The sequence below is a fragment of the Solanum stenotomum genome, chromosome 6 (assembly GCF_019186545.1).
Source record: "Solanum stenotomum isolate F172 chromosome 6, ASM1918654v1, whole genome shotgun sequence".
In the NCBI taxonomy this organism is placed as follows: Eukaryota; Viridiplantae; Streptophyta; class Magnoliopsida; order Solanales; family Solanaceae; genus Solanum; species Solanum stenotomum.
In genome coordinates this window covers 47,029,627-47,044,326 of record NC_064287.1, presented here as the reverse complement: position 1 = coordinate 47,044,326, position 14,700 = coordinate 47,029,627, and positions in this window count along the sequence as shown.

Below are 14,700 nucleotides of genomic sequence, written 5' to 3'. Positions count from 1 at the left end.
TATATATATATATATATATATATATATTTTACATTGAAAATTACTATTGTGAATCTGCGTTGATAATGATATATCTGTCCATCCTTGTCAGTGCGCACTATTGATACAATCAGATTACTAAAATAAATGAATATATAATATATATTACTAGCAATCACCACCTTCGAATTCCTTTTATTTTTTCTTGTAAGTATTATTTTCGACGCAATAAATCTTTTTTGGTTAAATACGTTGATTAAAATATATTCATGGTCAATAACCTGCAATGGTATTAACTCAATTAGTCGTAAAAAAATGTGATAATAAATATTATTGTTAAAAAAGGAATATATATATTTGTCTCTTTTAATGTATTGAATTATCACATATTAAACTACTATAATATTTATTTAAAATATCTATACTATCATTTATTTTAACTTAATAATTTTATGGCCAATAGAGTTAGCTAACATAGCTATAGGAATATAGGCCAACTTTTAAAAAGTATGGACGGCTAAAAAAAATATAATTTAAGAGAATTATAGAACATTCGGTAACCGACTTTTTAACATATGGTCATAGATTTTCTGTTTCGAGAGTATACAATAAGTTCATATACGATTAAATATATAGATATTTAAAATGTAAATTATTGTAAAAAAAAATATTAAATTTAGTTTATTATCAAACACGTAATCCGGTTTAGAAAGTGAAACATCATCAATTAATGACTAAGGAAGCAATGCTTTTTGTGAGCGGAATCATCTTAGGCGAAGAATGATGGAAAATTTTAGTTTAAAGTAAAAGACGTGACGCACTAGGTAGATGAAAACTTTATTCAAAGTAAAATTCTCTCATTATTATTCTGGAATTTTCCCATACAAAAAGTTTCTTTAATTTATTCTCACCACAATTTTAATATTTTTAAAAAGACATATTTTCCGTGTCACATAAAATAAAATAAAATAAAAGAATAAACTTTTATATTGAGAAGATTTAGCAGCACAAAAGTGTTGGTTAAAATTCAATTATAGAAAATACCAATTTTTAGAACTATATAATATTTTTTAAAAATAACCAGAGTGTTAGGTAAAATGGTCAAGAGAAGTAGTTAGGTATCCTTCATAATTAGTGTTAGTTAAAATGACATACGTATCTTTAATCATTAGTGTTAGTTAAAAATGACTAAGAGAAGTAGTTACGTATTCCATATCGTTTTTATGAATAAAATTTCATATCGGAGATGGATGAGTTTTTTGAACTCTTTATATGAATGAAACAATTTTTACTTTTCGAACTAACTTCTTTTGATATGGAGTCAAGTTCAATGTCTATTTAATAATTATTTCACGTTCATTAACAACAAAATATATAAAAAGTATAATTTATCAAATAATATATAACTAATAAAAGGAAATCGATTTTTAATTCTTAAATATTATACGTTCTTCTTTAATATTATAAATATTATTAAAAATAATTACTACTAATTTACTCTTGAATTCTAAAATAACAATTATTTTGATAATTCTTTTTGAATTAAAGTAATTGTTAATATAAGCGAAAAGAGGATAATTTAATGAATTATAAATTAGTTAATTAACTAATTAAACATGGCTACTAAAAAATAGTGGCAGGAAGAGAATTTGGTAATCGACCTCACAATTTATGAAGGCATATTTTATATTCATTTCTAGGAAAGTTCCACTTTTTGAGGAAAAGTTTCTCCATATGAACATAAAATTAACTTAGCTTTCGTTGATATTTATTTCCTCTAATTATGTGTGTATATCTAGTATTTAAATTTGTATAAAATTAAATAAATAGACGTGTTCTCCTATATGACGTTCTACAGAATAATTTTATGTCCTACATAATGTCTTGCGTGTATTATGCTACGTAGGATATATGTATCTACTTGTTCAATTTTATACAAATTTAAGTATTTGCTTGTGTATATTCAAAGTCGGAAGACGTACATGCATGCTAACCAAAATCAAGTTAAAAGATATATTTATATATTATACATTATTATTATTATCTTAAACACACTTTAGATATATTTTTCTATTTATTTTTATTTATGATTATAGCACAGAAAAATATATTTAACTATTCATAAAATAACTAAAGCACATAAATTAAACCGCAGGAAATACTATTTATGTTGTCATCCAGTTATCTCAAGTTGCTTTTATTTTCTTGTTCTATTCCTTACTTTAAAATAAGAAAACCTCCTTGACAAGTAAAGATTATTCTTAAAATATTCACATGTATTCTCTCATCTCCATATAAAAATTAGAAATTTAAGGTGAAGTTTGGCTATGAAAAATATGAGTATTTAAAAACTATACTTTTAATTTTCAAACTAAAAATAATTTTGTGATACATTTCAAAATCTGAATCAAAATTTGAATTGTTTTTAAATTTTATAATCAAACATAATTTTTGAAATTCAAATAAAAAAAAAAATTATTTTTATGATCAAACGCCACCCAAAAATATCAAGTGGGTACACTATAAAGCTCAACCACACAGAACCCAAAATTGACCACAAACAAAATAATACAAAAAGCGAAAAATACATATATATGTTCATTAAAGAGACACGTCTTGCACTTAAAAAATAAAATAGAATTCTCTGCAGATAACAACTTATCTAAAGTAATTAAAAAGGAATAAAGATACACACATATATGTCATAACATTATCAATTGCACATCTAAATTAATACACAATTTTTAAATTATTTTTCCTACATTATTTATCCCCATATTAACTATTTACTCGATTTCAATTTATATAACATAACAAAAAATCTAAAAATTCAAACTTCTAAACTCTAAATCGTAAATTCAAATATAAAAGCTTTCAATTATTAATAAAATTCATACACCTAAAAACAATGTAAAAAAATATTAAAAATTACAATAATTTCAATTAAAAAAACTTGATTGACTCACAAAAATTTAGACAATAAAAGTATTTGGTAAATAAACAAAGTTAAAACACCGGAATTTCCCCATTCAAAGAAGCTTCTTTTAATAATAGTAATAATTAATTTATTCTCACGACAACTCAAAAATAAAATAAATTAAAAAAGTCAAATTAATAATCTCCTACACGTTTTGTCAAAACGCGCTAGCCATACACGTATAAACCACACATCTAATTTGTTTATAAATAGAATCAAATTCCCCCATCTTTTTCTCTCCAAAACAACATAAGATTTGATTTTATTCAATTCAACCTATAAATAAATCACAATCCTTTTGTTTCTTCAAATCTTCATCTCAATTCCAATCCAAAGTTCGATTATTTTATTTGTGAAGTCGTGATTTCATCTAAGTATATGGCTGGAAAGAACAACTATGCGGCGTACAACTCAAACGAGACATCATGGGCAGATCAATGGGATCCAGAGCCAGCAAGTTATAATAACTACACAAGTTTTGACAAGAAAACTGGAAATAATAGTTCTAAGATTTCCAGTAAAGTTGGAGATACTTTGGAGAAAACTAAATCTGTAGCTTCAACTGGGGTTAAAAAAGTAAAATCAAGTTCTACTGCTGGTTTCCAATGGATTAAAGACAAGTGTAATAAGCCTAAGTAAAATTTATTATTATTATTATTATTATTTTGTTTTTTTGTATTTGTTTTTTTTTTTTTTTTTTGTATATTGGAGGTATTTTTGATGTATTAATAATACTTTTGTTTGTTCTTTCATTCATTTTTAGTTAATTTAATGAATAGATAAGTACTTTGTAGTTCATTTTTCATGATTAGCTAGCAAATTATAAAGGCTTAAATAGATTGGTATTGAATTTAAAAAGATTCATGTGAACTATGGCTAGAAGCTGGTTGGATCTACGATTTAGATTTTTAATTCTTTTTTTTTTGTATTGAATTTATCATGCATTTAAAGGTACGAGTTTGTCTATTATTTATCACAATTTTTAGTATTATATTTCGCGTTAAAAATTATGAGTTTAATTATACCCGTACTTGTAGACATAGGAACTCAATATCTGCGGGAATCATTTACACTAAAACTTGTGTTTGGTCCAATTTATGAAATTAAGAGAATTTTGATATATTTTTCCATTTCTACCTTTTTTCTTAAATAACAAATAAAGAAATACTATTAAATTTAGAATTCTAAAATATCATTAATAAAGTTAATTTAATAAAATAACTCCAGTTAAATATTTGTTAAGGATAAATATGTCCTTAAACTTGGGCTCAACTGACATTTATATATGTCTTACAATTTTGGGAATACATAAATAAACACTTTAACTTGTATAAAATTAAACAAATAGAAACATTTGTCATATGTGACATAATACACGTAGGACACAAATTGCCATGTAGGATGCCACATAGGATGCATGTGTCTATTTATTCAATTTTATACAAATTTAAATGCCTACTTATGTAGGCCCAAAGTTAGAGGGCATAAATACCAGTTGATTCCAAGTTAAGACATATGCAACTAGGGGTGTGCATCATCGGTTCGGTTTGGTTTTATGTATTATCGGTTTGGTTTATCGATTTTTGGTTTTTACATATGTTAACCAATAACCAAACCAATAAGATATTTTTTTATCGATTTTCGATTTATCGGTTTTGGTCCTTTACGGTTCGGTTTTCGATTTAACCAATAAAAAAATACTCATAGAATAAATATATGACTTCTCTAATAAATTTAAACACACAATAATGTAACTTTACAAATGCTCAAAAAATAGAAACAATAATAAAAAAACATGAAAAGAACTATACAAGTGTAACACAAAGAGAAATTAAAAGGAGTAAGATTCTTACTTTAGATTTTGACGTTTTGTATAATGTGAAGTTATGAACTCAAAGTCATTGTGAAGTGTGAATTGAAGGCTAAATGATAAATATAGTAACTAGTAAGACATTAAGATTAATATATAATATTTATGTACAAGTAAAAGTAGTAAATTACTAGTTGAGTTATAGGTTTACCCAATAACCCAATATTAAAAATTAATACCGAACCGATAACCCAATATTTTTTTTTTATAAAACCATTACAAAACTGTTAACCCAATAATCAATAATAATAAACCATAACACTTTCTTCTGTTCGATTTATCGGTCGATTCAATTTTGCACACACGCATATTAAAATAACAAAAAATATTTTTACTATTTTAATTATTATAATATTAAATATCTTAATATTATATAGAAAAAAACCCCTCCTAATTACGTGTAATACAATTTAGATTAGACATCCTATTTTGCATCGGAAAAGAAACCTTGTTCTTTAAGAAATCAAACTCTTATCCCTAATTGCCTCATAACACACCTTTTTTAGGAGTTTCTTTTTATATAGTTAGGAAAATATGTCCTAAATATTGATAATTTTGTTCTGTTAACCCTACAAACTAATCATCATGGCCTCCATTACTTTTTGCAATTTGCATAGCTACACCAATTGTAGTAGTACTGCATTATTACCAGATGATATCCTTCACAAAATCCTCTGTTCTCTTAACCTCAGAAACAGAGCAATTGCTTCCCAGGTTTGTAAAACTTGGCATGACATTATATCATTGTGTAACATTAACGATAACATTATCAACGACAACGTATTACAAGCACAAGTTTCTAACCGCACATTCTGTGCATACTGCTGCTCTCGAATTGTCCATCGAATCTGCTATCACAGCCTCTATCCTATAGTTGTCAAGTTTGCTTCCGACAACATCAATTTCGAGGAATTATATTTGATTGCTACTGTTACCTCATTAGCATTGTCCCCCGCAATTTTTCAATCAAGAGTATTGTTAACCGTTTTATGTTTAAAAAACTGCAAATTTGAGGATGAAGCATTTGATGATATTCAAGAGATGATTTTATTGAAAGAGATTTATTTTGTTTCCGTTCAAATCTCTCCCACAAATTTGGTAAAACTTATCAACAATTGTCCTTCTATTGCTGATTTAACCTTGATCAATTGCTACAACGAATTTGGAGTATTTCCCATCTTATTGCCTGATTTGAATCAACTTAAAAAGGTTCATTTGAGTGGTACTGGAATTGGGCCAATTGAAATAAAAGCTCGAAATTTACGAGAGTTTCACTTGTTAAGATCCTTAGCAGTGAAACTTGATTTAAGTGCTTGTACTAAGCTACATGTTCTGAAAATCGATTGTGAGTATATTCCTATCGGATTTCCTAATGATATTTCTTCAGCATTCCCCTGTCTTAAATCGTTGTTTCTTCGTTCGTGCAAAGGATTGAAATTTTTCAAACTTTCGAGTCCTGAATTGGAGAATTTGGCGTTAAGTAACATGGATGATTTGAATGATGCTGTCATTGTTACTCCCAATTTACGTTCGTTCAAGATAGTAGATATGAAACAAGTTCCAAACTCGTGTCCAATCGTTGGTTCGAGTCTCATGGAAGTCGAGATTGGATTTAAGTACGTTACCTCGATCAGTAGGTTGGTTCGATACTTGAGAGCTTTGGGAGAAAATTTGGGTGATAATTTGACCTTTTCTCTAACAACTGATGCAGCAACTGAATCAAAACTGAGGCAGCAACTGAATCAAAGGTATTGACAACTTATTAAATTCGGGTTAAGTGTTCATCTAGCTGTTTAATTTTGAAAATTCGCGTTGAATATTATTAATCATTGTGTATGAAGGAGGACAGATTTCGTTCAGACAATATACGGAGGAACAATCAACCACTTCAAATCAAGCAAATTGATTTGTTAATACTCTTGTTAATGTAACCAAGTTATAAATTTCTAATTGATGAATTATTTAGTTACTTCCATCCGCGAACTTTGCTAGTGAGAGTGAAATCAGATGCACTAAAGTATAACTTTATACAGGTACTCCGCGATGTTATGGCTTTATTCTTCACCTTCATATTTTCTTATTTTTCACTCAGTTTTTTTTTTACCTTGTACTTATAATGTAATGTATTTGTAGGTTTTATTACATCAACTGAAAGCCTAGGAAAGGGAATTGGAAAGCGGTAAGCGTTATAAATATAGTAATAACATGTGTTGGCGTTATTTCTTGAAAGGTTTTAAGATTATGGAATCAACTACAAGACGACACGCTAATGAGATTAGTTTGGAGTTTCAATGGTAATTAACTTATAATACACCTCTTATGTTTCTGTTTAACAATGCAATGCATATTAAAGTATGCAATATACAACCTTGTTATATATATATATATACTTATGAAGAGGAGCCTCTTCATGCTATATTTTTCAGGCTTCTCTGGGCGTTTTCACGACTCTACCACCCTGTCAATTCTCTTCCTATAACATGAATCCAATTTCATTTCATTCGGGAAGAAGTCATTTTTTATTATTAACAATGTCTTTGTCATTTGATCTAAATAACATTTCGTTAGATAGGAACAAATTTGATAAATACTGATAAAGCTTTTTTTATATCTTCTTTTTAGGAGCCTGTGATCTTATTTTCTAGGTTTTGTTATTATACTGTCTGAGGATGAATATTTTATACTATAGTTTCATAAGAAGGAATATTAACTTACAGAAATATACATAAAATGGCCTCCTGAATTTGTCCGATACTTTTATTTTTACACTTTAACTAGGACTAGCACCGACTTAATTTTATATGTTGTTGAAAATTAAATGTACATATTGAACACAAATTTGATAATTATAAATCATGTTTCATGAGTGAATATTAGTTGAACCCGCCGAAGGAGATGACTAAATTTTCAATGTTTTTTGCAAATAAAAAATGAAAAGATGGGTATAAGACTTCACAAGCTCAAATTTGTTTGAAAGACAAATATTTTTTCATGTCATGTCAGCATAACAACATTAGGTGTCCACGAGACGACGAATTGAGGTGTTTAGATGCTCTACAGGGAATTGGGTGGATGTAGTAGATTTATTACTTCACCTTAACTTATATATATTCTCATTTAATTTGAATAGGTATTTGCATTTTTTTCATCATGCATAGTTGTTCAAGATACCTCATGAAATCTACTCCATTTCAGCCTTCATATTTGTTTTCCTAAAAGAGTTGATGGTAAAAAAACACATCTAAACTATCATTTTTTTCGCGAGTTTGATACCTTTAATTTATGGGAAAATGCATAAGTAGCCCCCAAGCCTATGCCCAAAATCCCTGAGACACACCTAACCTTTACTAAGGTCCTATTAACCCCCTNCCCGAACTTATTTTATATATAATTTTCTACCCCTTTTCGGCCTACGTGGCACTATCTTGTGGGCCCAGCGCGTGTTGACATTTTTTTCAAGGATAGTGCCACGTAGGCCAAAAAGGGGTAGAAAATTAATTAAAAAATAAGTTTGGGGGGTAATAGGATCTTAGTAAAGGTTAGGTGTGTCTCAGGGATTTTGGGCATAGGCTGGGAGGTACTTATGCATTTTCCCTTAATTTATGTATAACTTACATAAATCACATAGTGTAAAATCTAAATTACTTTCTATCCCTACTTTTTTCTATTTTATAAAAATCTCTTAAAATAGAAGTCATCCGGATACATAAGTTTCATCCGGATACATAAGTTTCATCCGGATACATTATATGTGATACATTGCAAAAGCTGGTAGTAGCACCTTTTAAGGAAAATAGTTGGTTGTTGCGCTTTATTAGGAAATTAACCTAAAATTGATTTTATATCCCACGATTCAAGCATAAGTGATTGTAATCAATCCATGACAATCTGTAACAGATTCATATCTTTCAAAATTCAAATTTCCATCATCTCCATCAAGCCGCCATTGCAGCCCAAATCGTGAAGAATTTAAATTAATCGACAATATTGACTGATACAATATTAATATATATCGATTTTGTTGAGAGAATCAGAAATTTGGATAAGCGAGATGAGTTATGAAGATTACAAAAGTGATGAAATTATTGTTGGACAATCGATTTCATTTATGAATCTCAAAGCCGCCATTTCAATCGAGTTGGAGATCGATGAGATTAGGTAAATCTTGAAAATCAAATACATTGCCGATGGTAATAACTCATCTCTATTGAAAATTAAATAATTAAGAGGGGATCATTGACAGGTGCTCAGATCATCATCATGAATTATCCTGGTCAGATTGGAATTGGATATTCACTAGTGCTCGATTGCCACACTTCCCACATTGCTGTAAAGTTTGATGAGATCCTGAACAAGATTGACAAGTGCTCAGGTAAGGAACTCGAGAAAGAAGCGAAGTTCTTGAAGAATGGTGATGTTGGTATGGTTAAGATGATTCCCACCAAGCCTATGGTTGTTGAGACATTTGCTGAGTACCCAACATTGGGTTGTTTTACCGTGAAAGACATGAGGCAATCTTTTAAACAAGATACATAAATAAACAATCAATACATTATTATTTATGTATCTCGTTTAAATTGATAAGTGTTGTATTTCTACTAGATACATTAAATAAGTAATTGTTGTCCATAAGATGTTAGGTTTGAGATCGATACATTAATTTGCGGTAGTTGCTACGTATTAGATACAATTAGTATAAATTTAAATTTACGTATCATGTCTAAAAAAATATGTATTTGTTCATGCAAGAATAGAATATTGTGTATCCGATACATTATACCATGTATCAGTTATATGGTTTAGTAGATGTAATATTGTGTTCCATAAAATTGTGTATCTAACACACAATTTGTACAATTGAGTTTGATAAAAAGTTGTATTTGATATTAGCACTGTTTAAAAGATAGAATGTTGTGTACATGATTCATTATGTTGTGTATCTAATACATGATTTAATATATGTATTAATGCGCTCTATATTTATTGTATTAGATACATAGTTGGAAGATCGTCACATTTTGCCTCAAACTAAACAAACTTTTGATAATAACATTTACGTATCAACATTTATGAATCTGATACATACTTGTGTGACACTTTAATATATCATGTACTGTTTACAAATACATACCAACACCTAGATACATGATAAATGATACATTTGGTAGAAGTTTTGTATCAAGTATCAAAACTAATTAAGTTTATGTATCAAAATTTGAATACATATCTAAATTTGAATAAGATAGAAGATACATAGCAATACCTAGATACATGTTTAAATTGTTAAGTTTTGTATTTATACAAGATACATTAAATAGATAATTGTTGCCCATAAGATGTTCAATTTGAGATCGATACATTACTGTGTGGTAGTTGCTATGTAATTGATACATTTAGTATAAATTCGAATTTACGTATCATATCTAAAAAATTAGTGCGTGATACATTACTATTTATATATCTCATTTAAATTGATAATATTGTATTTATACTAGATACATTAAATAAGTAATTGTTGCCCATAAGAAGTTAGAATGTTAGATTTGAGATCGATACATTACCGTGTGATAGTTGCTATGTAATTGATACATTTAGTATAAATTTAAATTTACGTATCATATCTAAAAAATAGTGCATGATATATTACTATTTATGTATCTCGTTTAAATTGATAGGTATTATATTGTTTCCCATTAGCAAGCTGCAAGTTCATGTATGAATCCACAGAAACCAAATACCCTTTCTACTCTAATCCCCACTTTAGCTTTACCTTCACAGGCTTTCCAGTCAAATTGATCAAAAAAGGCTTCGGATTAACTGGTATTGTCGCCATTAAACCTTTTCGAGGTTTAGGGTTTCACAAGAAGACGAGAAAAAAACCCGATTATTACCAAATAATAACTACTATTATTACTTCTTTTTTTTCCTTCTAATTTATGTTTTAGTGTTGAAAATTTGAAGTTCACTTATTTTATTTTATTATAAATTTTGGAGTATTTTTAAAAATAGGTAAAAGACTCATAAATATCTTTTTTAATTTTTTTTGTCTAAAAATATCCTTAACCTATAGAAAAGAGACTGATTTTGAATTTCAAACATGAATGAGAAAATAACTATCAAGATTCTGTGACTAATAATAAGGAGAGATTTGTGGAGTGAAATAAGGAGGGGATAAATGTTGATTTTGGGAGTTAGGATTTATGTATCCAGCAATTGGGAGTTTTGGAGTAAAATAAGGGATTTTGGAAAATTTTAGAACTGGTAGGAAATAATGGAAATTATGGGTATATATAGGTAATTTATCCTTAATTTATATCCATTGTTCTATTTACATAACTAACTGTCACCTTTTCAAGTGTTTCATAGCTCAATTATCATTCCCCTGTCTTAAATTTTTGGAAGTGCCGAAAGTAAATATGACACAAATGTTTTTGGCATAATACATAAATTGGATCCTAAACTTGGCTTCAAATTTTAAGTATGACCTCTAACTTTCATAGTGCACAAGTAGGCACTTTAACTATCCAATTCTTAAACAAAAAACACGCGAATCCAACAGCCAAATTGTGTGATATACAAATGCTCCTACGTGGCTTATTGAGCCACTCAGTGGCTGTCATGTAATTAAAAAATTACACGTATTTTATAATTAAAAAAAAGAAGAAATTAAAATACAAAAGGGTAGGGTCGTTTTTTCTTTTCCCAATTTGCTCGATTTTCACTCAACATCAGCGGAGCCCTAGCCCTAATTTCTTTGCAAATCAAAGTAAAATTGTGAAGATTTGTGGTCAAAGTTCTTATCTTTTGGATGTTTATGTGTTGTTCTTCCTCAATTTAGTCTGGTTATGTTAATTTTTGCTTTTTGAAAGTTTATTTTTGGTAGAAGCTGTCACCATGAATGTAAATTCACTTTTTTTTATACCTGAATTATTTGCAGACCAAGAAATCTTCATTATAGCTCTTTTAACACAATGACAAAAAAAAAATTAGAAGCCATTACATAAAAAACGACCAGAAATTGTGCACATAAAAATATATTTAAAAGGGATTCATTAAGGGTAAAATTGTCATTTCCGCTTTTTTTTTTTTTTTTTTTACTGTTGTGGGCCTCGAAAAATACCCCTGACGCACCTGAATTGTGTCTCAATCACCCGTTATGCCAGGTTGATTCGCGTGTTTTTTTGTTTAAGAATTGGATAGTTGAAGTGCCCACTTGTGCACTTTGAAAGTTAGAGGTCATACTTAAAATTCGAAGCCAAGTTTAGGGTCCAATTTATGTATTATGCCAATGTTTTTATACTGATTGAGATCCAAAATGAGTCTTTTTCTATCCTCTCTTTAATAAGTACATAGTAAAACTTAAAAGTAATACAATGCTTAATAAAAATAGAGCAGAAAAGGTGAGATGATTCATACGATTTGTAAGATTTTTTTTTTCTTTCTTCAATAGACTTTATATGGCAAATCAGAACTCGTAAATGAGATATATAGTTTAAACTGTAATTTAATCAAAATTAATTAAAATTGGTCATGACATGTTGTAAGCTCATAAACATTTGAACTACTATTTTTTATGTCATAATAATTAAAGTAAAATATCTTCCAATTGAAACACTATAGTTTTATTATAGCGGAAGTCTCGTTGGTCAAAATTGGATAATGTCATGTTATAAAAATCAAAATTAATAAATAACATTTATAAATAATTTTGGGAGAAGGCAGAAGTACCCTTATTACTCATATTTCAGAGACACTTCTTAAGTAAACTAAGATCCTATTATTCGATAATCCATTTTTTTTTTTGTAATTTTGTACACCTTTTTTGATCCAAAAGTGTACGCAATTACAAAACAAATGAGTTCAGGGATAATATGATATCTATTTAGTTAAGATGTGTCTTTGAAATTAAGTGACACGAATCATCGAACCTGCACAACACATATTTTCGAGGTTTAAGCATGCTTCAAGCTAGTATTAAGCAGCAAAGCGTAAAGAAACTCTATATAACAAAATTTGATAGCTCATTCACAATGAAGCTGATACATTTAAATAGAGAAACAGATAACATTTTTCAGATGTATTTTGGAATGAAGTTCATGAGAAAACTGATGCTCCCTCCTCCTTTCCACATTCAACTAAACATAGGGAAAAAACACAAACATACCAAAAAAACAAACTCAACTAGTTTCAGCCTCCTCTTGTTATTTGACACAGTGTGCAAAGAAATTAACCAAAAATAAAAGTAATATTTGTCTAATCAGAGCAACAAAATATTTGCGGTGCATATTGCTTGGATGAATGCATCCCCTATGATAGTTTTAGTGGCCTCGCCTATAAATTTCATCAGCATTTCAGCCTCATTTACCAACTACATGTGTCCTTTTAGTAAACCCACTTTGATGTTGTTAAGATTCCTTAATCCATTCGAGACGGAACGTGACAAACGTATGAAGCTGAAGAACATAGAATACAACACACATATGATAATTAATAAAGAAATTAAGCAAGGAAGTTTATCTTTGAGGAAGACATATATCGATCCAAACAAAATACCCAATATTGTATTTTCATATTTTTTTTCAAGTTGGAGGTCGATTTCTTTACCGACTTTGGCAAAGTAATCCATTTGACTTAACATTCTAGTCTCTAGAGAGGTCAACCTTGTAATGCCCCAAAATACTAAACCAAGAGTCGCATGTCAATACACCATTAATTAATTACTATAATATGTTTTATTCACATTTTGGAAACTTGAAATTTTGTGATAATTGAAAACTTGCTTAACATAAATTGTGATCGTAATTTAAGGTATTGTATTGGGGTATTTTCGTAATATTCTAATTAGAATTATGTAGAGGACTGAATAAATTTGGACTTTTCAGTTGTGAAATGGAGAATTTGACCTTAGTTGATGATATGGTTGATTTGGATGATGCTATCATTGTTACTTCTAATTTGCGTTCGCTCAAGCTATTAGATATGAAAAAAAGTCCCAAGCTTTTCTCCGGTTGTTGGTTCAGGACTAATGGAAGCTGAGATTGGATTGAAACGCTCGTGGTTGGTCTCGATCAATAGGTTGTGTAGCTTTATCGATTGATGAATAAACGAGAAACCAAAGTCTTTATACCAATGCCTTAGTCATGTTCATACGATGTAGATTAAATATTTCCCATGGTTTAAGCAGTGTTGTATATGCCTTATGGTTGGAAGTGCAGGGTGTTTACCACGTGAGCAACTTTTTTTTATCGGGTTTAATTATAACTTTTTACATGACATATTTTAGTTAGGCTACAGGATCTGCATATCCTTGTTCCATTCTCTGTTTTTCTTATCTCAGGTTGGCTTTCAATTTGTTTCTCTGAATTTATTTTAACAATTATTAGCGCCTCTTTTTTCCCCCCGTAGAGTAGTATGACGATTTGAACGGGATTGTCTTCTTTCTTCTCTATTCGCTGTGTTTGTGATATTCGTATTTTTTGACATTCAGCTTTGATTTCCTAAATATCAAGTTGGTGGTCAAATACATTTAAGACCAAATAATGATAATAACAAAGCCAGTGGTTCAATTAACATAGGGCGTAAATTTCAGTAACACATTTGAAAAGAATTTGGGACATTTTCTGGTTTTATTAATTCGAAGTAATTGAATTACGAGGAATGGGAAATGCAAACTGAATGAGATCTAAGATTGTGAATCAAAAATAGCATATCATCAAGACCCTGACTGTAGCCACATTGCCAACCTTTAATATTTCAATCATAGTCGTCCAGGGCTACTTGTGCCTTATCCCTAATATTTAGGGAAAATGCATAAGTACCCCCAATCTATGCCCAAAATCCATGAGACACACCTAACCTTTACTAAGGTCCTATT